The following is an 8,631-nucleotide window of genomic DNA, read 5'->3' as shown; positions in this document are numbered from 1 at the left end:
CATGACGTAGGTACAATCAAAGGCAAACATCGACGAAATAAAAATACTGAAAAAGGATCTTCCACGCGTGTAAAAATTTTCGAACTGATTCAGCATTTCGGTTGAACACCTCACCACGGATGAACGTCATCGGAGAGCCGGTAATTTGAAAGAGGATATGAGAGGATCTACGCTCGGAGTGGCCGGATCAAGACGTCTAAAGTGAATGTCTAATCCGGTGGGTATGGCGTTGATTTAGCCATTGCACTGCCGGCCGAACGAATATGCGCGCACGTATTCATTCGGTGCGAAACTCGCGAGCCACTTCCGATGTGGCGACGCCGATTCGGTCCGCGGAAAATGATTGTTCGTAACGAAGAAAAATTAAATTAACGAATGAATTACTTTATTTCATGCGATGAATCTTATCTCACAATTAGTCAGCGTATTGAATAATCACGAAACAACGGCGAAACCGTCGACGCATAAGCTACGTCTCTTCGTGACGGCGAGCCGAACAGATCACACCGACGATACCGTCACGCTATCCTAACTGATTGTCCGTTGAAAGCTAAGGTGACGCGGTCACCCGCGAACGATATCGTGAGAAGTGAACGCACCCAAGTTTGATTGATTCGTCTTGTTATTTTGTGTATGGAAAACTTTTCCACGTTTTTATTTCAACCGCCGATTGCTATCAATCTGTCGGACTGATTTTTTTTGCTGGGTTAATTACAGCGTGTCAATAATTTTGAAAAATGATTGTACGATTGTCGTCATGGATATCAGCAAAATTCTCTTATTTCACTTATTCTGACTAATTGTTTCTGTCAATTTTTGTGATGGCAAAAACAAGATGAGAAACAGTCCCAAATCACGTTTCTATCGTTACGTTCGTGTGATCGCGTTTCTCCTTTCGTTATACATATTCAAGATGTGAATATTTTTGAAAAAGTGAATATATCAGCTGGGTTTTATTCAATGCCTGCAATTGGCATGGTGAAATTGAATACAGGGTGATCCACCCTATCCCAAAGAATATTATTCTCCACGTATACCTTGCAACTTTTCATACACGACGGTGTTTCAATTCCACGGACAATTCAGCAGAAGGACGTCTGAAAAATTGCTCCGCCTCTTATCTGCCCGTCGAGTAAAAGTGTGGAGGGGATTGGTACAAGGTTGGAATAAAACTTGAATGAGGCGATCCCGTGCCGCCCTCTCGATAAGTGTTCAACTTTTAGGTCCGAGGCGCGTACCGAGCATTGATGGATTAATATGCGATCCATTGACAGGCGGATCCCCCCCTCCCCCCTAATCCCTTTCACCCCCTTTTCGGAGAGTAATAGCTCTGCGGTACAACTCCGCGCGACATACAGGCATACACATTATCGACAGCATTAGCGGCACGGTAAAGGGTGTATTGAGTGTTCGCGAGGGTTTCGACCGGGGGTGCGGGGGTTTTATCGGCTGCAGAGTATTGGTGCGATTAATGTATTTTCACGTCTACACGTTACCCTCGCTTTCATCCCCCCCGGCGCGGTTCTCTTAGGTGAGGAAAAGCCGGCAACTAAAAGGGTGAAACCTGCTCCCCGACTGCAGCCACGAGTTCCACGGCTACCTGAGACTGAGACCGCACCTACGAAATACGTTTTCAAGCGGAATTCTTGCATTTCTGTCTTCTTAGGTCTATCCGTGAAGAATTTAGAATTTTAATCTGTAACCGATATTCCTCCAAACAAGGAATTTGATCCGCTGATTTGGATGATTGGGATTAAAATTCTTCAAGTTCAGAGTATGAATCAATTATACAATTGTTTTCTTGCAGTCGGATTGATCTGCAAAACGGCGCGGGGTGTGATCTTTGCGTTTGATTGAAGGGATCGGACGAGCCCTTGAGGTTGGAAAGGCGAAGGCCACGTGAACCGTTGAGAGAATATCGAATGTCTCGGGTGAAAGTAGGTATACAATACTCGTTCGAAGTACGGGGTGGATACGAACTGCTTTAGGCGAGTGGGTAGGTGGGAAGGAACTAGGCGCCTATATAATACCGAGGGCTAATAAATCAATTTCTCGTTGCGGGATGAGTTAGGAGGGTTACGCGTGCGGAGCGATTCGGTTCTCCAGGTTGGTTTTTGGTTTCGAGTGCATTCAATCCGAAAATAAGGATTTACATATTCATGCAAGGATCTCACCAGAGAATCGGGGCGGATGTGGTGGTGGTACTCATCGCGGGAAGAGAACATGATGGGGTGTAGGGAAAAGACAATGCTGTACCAAGAGAACCGGGGCCCTCGAATAAGCCAAACAAGTCTACCTCAGGCACACTGCGCTGTTACCCGAAAACAAGATTCGTGGAGCCACCTCTGAATTATGTCGCTTGTTCTTATACCGTCATCGTTACCGCGAGCATCGCATGAGATAATCTTTATACGAGATGATTGTATACTTTTCTCTTATTCAACGAAATGAATAAAAAATTAGACTGAACTTAAATTTAATTGATCGATGAATAGACGAATGCACACGCAGTACCGAGCTTTTTTCCAGAATTTCGATTCAACCTTCATCGTTACATCACTGGTGTGGGGATGACGGGGTCTGATACTTGTAATAGGATTTTATCCTGGCGCCAAGTCGAAGTAATATATTGGTGCATTTAAATCGGTCGAGGATATATATGTATATACGAAGTAGTGTATTGGATTAAGAACTTTTCATTCCCCTTATCTGAAAATGGTCGGCGTGAGGTGAAATTCACCGCCGCGTTTCCTCCTCCTGCCACAATTTGACAATGAGGAAATTGAGAGTTACTACTATTATGATTATTATCAGAGACGTTATTGTATGGAAATTTGTTGCGAAACTTTCCGCATTTGTAATAAGCTCTGTAAAAGTCGGTAAATTTAAATGGATTCTCCCGCTGATATTCACGGGCGACAGACAATTCATCGCGAAATGCAGGGCAGGTACTCAACCGAGGGAGGAGCAGCTGCAAGGGACGCGAAGAAAAAGTCAAACGCGATTCAAGTTTATTTTGTACCGATTCGATTACAGAACACTTGCTGTATACCGGATCAAGCCACGGTTCGCGAAGTACGATAATTATGTCGTCTGATTTTCCATGAAAAGACTGAAAACAAAAGGGCACAATTATGACATTACAAAGTTGCATTGGGTGATAGTAAAAACGTCCACTTTTAGTAAGCTTCAAGAGTTGACCTTTCCTATCATACGAAAAGTGTCTGAAAAATAATTTTTTCACGGTACTGTGTTACGACGTCTTGATCGGGCAGAAACACTTTAACGTCAGAAACTCACAATTAGATGTCGCGGAGTCTAGGGTGTCTCCGGGAATAGAAGTACGGAAGCAGAGGAAGGAAACTGAGAGGATGGTGCCGAAGAAATAAGGGAACACTGTACACACGCACACACACTCACGCGAAACCAAGAAAGCTCGGAAAGCGTTCGTGGCTTGTACGAAAGCCGATCCCCAGTCGAGCCACGTACAATTTATTTAAAGTTTTCTTTTATTGTGGCGCTCGCGATTACCTATACTCTTCGGTAACTCCTCGAGCGGTTGGTGTACGTGTGGAATCCCATTCCATCTCGTTCGTCTCTGCGTCGTTGTCGTGGCAGCCAATGGCGGCGGGGTTGTAAGCTTTCCTGTATCTACGTCGGAGACGTTGTAAAAAGAATGACAATTCCAGAAGTGGCGTTGGCGGCTGTGGGATCGGAATGAAAAGGACCAAAAGATGCGGATGACGACTGCGAGACACGGGACGGCAGGAGGGAGAGGGAGAGGAGGGTCGAAAAAGAGGTTCCACTCGTTATCCGGCGACGCAAGTGTATAAAGCAATAACCGAGGTACCGGGGGTTTCTTTTACAACAAACTAATAAAGTGGTACGCATACTCATATTTGTCGAGGACGAAAGCAATCAAAGGGACCGATAACGTGCGATTCAGAAATGACACTAATCCCGACTCACGTGAATAATTACGAAACGGATTCCCTAGCCGCTCTGTAAAGAACCTCCTCCCGCGGTGTAGTTTTAAGTGGGTTGTACAAAACCGGAGCACCACCACCCCCAGTCTCCGTTCTTCGCTTCGCCGCTGTAACGTCACCCCAACATGGTTATCCGGTAATATATCGATGCGGAGCAGAGAGCGATTCCCACGTTGGATCTACCGAGCCAATCTTTCGGAAACTAACCCCAAGTCCGAGGAGGCAGCCGATATTTATAGGGCGGATTTAAAGTATAAAGGACTTGGTTGACGGGGGCGAGGGTGTGTGTCGTTGTATTCCAAAGACAATAAGACCGCGGGTACAAATTTCACGGAAAAATAATATCGCTCGACGGTTTATTGCGACCATTGTTTCTTGGCGCGATGTCCGCGGCGTAAAGACGAATGCTTCTTTAGAAACGTCATCGACACCCCGCAATAAAGCGCCGCCGCGCGATTCACGTAGGTACTATAGTTTCAATTTCATCGGTTACCCATAACCAAAAGTTCTTGTATCCCCGCGGCTGCCGGGGCAGAAGTAAGACGCGAAGCATCCCGAAACCAAGTTGGCAGCAATCGAAGATAGAATGCTAAGCAGTTGAAGGGTTGAACACCGAACACTGTCGTCGACTCGGCCGCGCGGAGCTTGCGACGTAGCGCCACCCTTCGGTACTCACCCCTTTTCTCCTCGTTCCATTCCCGCCCATCCATCCCCGACCACCGTACCAAGGGCTGCGCGCATTTAGATAAGTTGAACTATAAATTAGACGGATCACTGGTACCCACTCGAGGAAATGTTGTCAGCGCCTGAATATGCATGATTTATACGACCTGACTAGTTCACCGATGTAATTCCTGCCAAGGTGCCCATGTGCCGGCCGCCTGCCTCCTGTTTGCAGCCTCGACGTATCCAAGGGGTGGAGGAACAGGTGTCTCGGCCCGGGGTGGCGGAGGCATCTTGACGAGACTGATAAGACCCGCAGGGACAAATTAGATTCGAGAGTTTCACGTATCGACAATAAGCGTACATTTGGAGCGGTCCAGGAAAATTGATACGCGATTATATTGAGGCATAGTCGCCGCAGAGATGGGGAAAAAGCAAGATGCACGCGTTTCAGGATACTCCGGTAAATAAATTGGAAGTGGGATCGGTAGGAGTGAAACAAGCAGCACTCAGGGCGGAAGGGGGGGAGGAAGGCAGGCAAAGACACGCGAGTTGGTTTAGGATTTGGAATTGCGATTGAGCGAGCGAATGCTCGAACGGAATACTAATCAAAGATACACAAATTCAGAGGCTAATACTTGAATCCCCTTCAGCCAGAATCCCGAAATTAAATTATTGGATTAGATGGCAGCGTCGCCTGTGCAACCCTTCTATATACTTGTGGAACTCGGCTTGGCGTACGAAATAGATAGCCTGCATTTAGACCGAGGATCACCGCCTTACAACTTGCCTTTCTATCAACTAAACTCAACAACATTTTATAGCTAAATTAAGGGTGAGGCTTGAGCTCGGCTTTGAATTGATCTTCTTTCGAGCTCCTTGCATGTCACGACTCCCAGCCCCTTGTACATATATCCGTGAAACCTAATTCTATGTCAAGTTTCCAAAACTGCTATTCGTGCTTTCCCCACCCTCGGCACGATTTGTCGGTTTGAGATTTGTGTCGGCGTCGTGGCATCGATTGTTATACGTCGAAAATCATTCTTCAACTCTCGCACATTTCTTCGGCTCAGCCGGTTGACTGAGAACTTTTTCCCATCTTCGGTAGGATACGGGGGAAAAGGAAATAAGAATATTTTGTTAACTCGACTATAGTAAATCCATGAATAAAGTGACTTTGTGAAGTTGACAAGCGGGAAAAAAGTGGAAGACATTTGGCGGTGGTGGGGATGGGTCGAGATCGCGAAACAAAAGAAGACCGTTTTGGCGTATCCCCGGGAAAACCCGGAATCCCAGAGCAGCCATGGCACGATATACCTAACCAGTATTTCTACCTCTCGGCGAGCTCTATATTTTCATATCAATGGTTTTATGAGCGCATCGCGCTCCCCTCGTCGCGGGCAACCCGAGGAAATCTATATTTTATTGCGCGTGAAATTTTTGCTATTTATTCGCGTATAAGAATTTAAATGTTTCCAAAATATACGCATCCGACAAGCCCCCCTCCGCCCATCGGTAATCCTTATATGATTTAGGGACGGGGGTTGTTTAGAGTAAGGACAGAGAGCCGGGGCCGGGTTGGAGTTTTAAAAAGGGGGGGAAAAGCGGGGGACGGGTTGGGACAAAGCACCGCGTAGATTAAGTTCGATTCCCCGGCATATTCTTGGTGCGCTACCGGCGCAAAAATATGATCGCGGTATTTTAAAATAACGACGCCATTAGCGAAACTCGTACAAGATGAATGAAGTAATGCCTCATTTTTGTATAGCCAGCGGCAGCTTAAAAAGGGAAATTTGTTTTTGATATTATACTTACGTTGTTTCCATTACGCTTTCTTATTCTTCATTAAATTTTACAGATTTATCTTTAATTTGGCTATTCCAAACATTCCATGCCTCCACTTAAAAATTCAATTACGAATTTGTCCCTCACCTCCTCTCTTGTTATTCAACCAGACGAATCTCCGCCAGTTCATCATCTACAGAATTTTCACAACTGTGTCACGCATACTTCGATACACCAACCACCTAGATTGCTTTCGTCGATCAGATATTTAAAAAATATCGTCATCATCCGTCAGCCATAAACTCACCGTTATCTGACTTGCCGTAAGACAAAGGATGTAACAATTTTCCTCTCGAGCAAATGTAATTAGAATTTACATTCGAAAACGACACTGTCGTGCAACTAAGGTTTGTAAAGCTGCAGTACCAAATGGATCACATACAACGGTCGTCTGATGTGGGTCAGAAGACGAGGCTCGGTGCAGCCACCCTTCGAGAGATGGCGCCACGGAGTCAGTGCCGGGGGTGCGATTCACCCTCCAGTGACACCAATAATGGCTCGCTCCACCTCCACCCTGCCCCACCGGGTGGGTGACTACTACTCGTGCCCACGTGTACACGAGCCATACCCTGAGGCTATAAACTTTGAGTTTACAGCGCGAAATGGAGTGGAAAGCAAAAAAATAAAAAAACATTCCGCGAGGATGAACTTTAATTGGAATATGGATTCGTTCCAGTGTGCTCTGATTCACCAATAAATTACGATATTTCCCACCGCGCAACATTTCCGAATAGATTACAATGGAATTGCACACATATTTTTATCCTACAATCAATTACTCACGGTGAATCGGTTTTTATACAATTCCTTACATCAAGTAACTAACTTTTTTTTTTCCTATAAACTCTTCGAAAAATAGTGAAGTAAAGGTGTGGAATGACGTTTGGCAGAGGTTAGGTCCTTCAAATCATGGAAGGTAGCTATGAAGTCATGACATCGTACTCGAAGACTTCTGGTTTCAGATGCTGATCTGAGCAAAAAGCATCATGACGCACTCGATATCAGAGTGGATTTGCATTTTGTTTATGAAAATTCTATAGTTTATGAGGCTATTTGTATGTATTATCGTGTATTAGCATATTTCAGAATACAGCAATCTCAATATTGGATACGCCGCGATTCCGTTCCCCGCTGTTTTTTCTTTTTCCATTTCTCTTTTACCGCATTCTACATGCTTGTGTCATCCCCCCATTCTTGTTTGCTCTCCACTCCCTTGCAAGCTCTGAGACCTGGTGGCCACAGCCGCGAAAAGAAAAATGACGCATAATGGCCTGCATCCAGAAATCCGGGGCATCGACGGGTTTGAGGAAAGATAAAATAAGTAGGCAAGAAAAAAGAGCATGAAAAAAAAACATGCAAAGAAACGGAAAAAGCCGCGGCTAATGGAATTACTCGCACCAGTGCAACCATAAACGAATTCCCTCGGCCGATCGTCATTTTTCTCGGTCAAGCGGTGAACTTCTGGTTCAAAGACAAATTGCGCAATAACGCACGATAATTTATAGTTCGCAAAGATTCAAACCGCTACAATTTTCTCCACAAATCACATTGGCAAAAACAAACGGATGAATAAATTTCATGAGTAAGATCAAAGAAAAAAAAAAATAAAACAAAGAAAAATGAACAAATGACAAGAAATATGGAATAAATTATCAAGGCGGCGGAAATTGAAGGAGAGGTCGTCCCGAAATTCCGAGTGGGGGGTTGGTGGGGTGGCTCGGCAACTACGGGCCGGAGCCTTTGGAGAGAAATGCCGGACGTTAGCCTTCGGATGGTGGGCAATGACGGAAGTTGATACGCGCCGATGCGCAGGGAGTCCCTGGCCGCCCGAGTTGTGATCTATAGTGGGTGTGCACGGAGACTATCCGGTGGAGGGGATTCCCAGAGGATCTCCTTGACGTATGTGGCTATCTGACGAGAGAAAACAATCTTCGGAAATATATCGCTTTTACCTGCCGCGAGAGACGCCTTCGTCTCCGAGGACGACGACGAACGCCACGCGGAGAAATTGAAATAGGAATAGGAATAACAATTGGAATAGGAGCGGCGCAGAATTGTATCATCGGTTTTTTAGCGCATCAGTGCTATTTACATGCTACTGGTTCGTTCTTGTGTTCTACGTCGAGTGCTTGTGTTC

This window comes from Neodiprion pinetum, chromosome 3 (genome assembly GCF_021155775.2).
Source record: "Neodiprion pinetum isolate iyNeoPine1 chromosome 3, iyNeoPine1.2, whole genome shotgun sequence".
Lineage (NCBI taxonomy): Eukaryota > Metazoa > Arthropoda > Insecta > Hymenoptera > Diprionidae > Neodiprion > Neodiprion pinetum.
Note: the sequence above shows the minus strand (reverse complement) of the source record.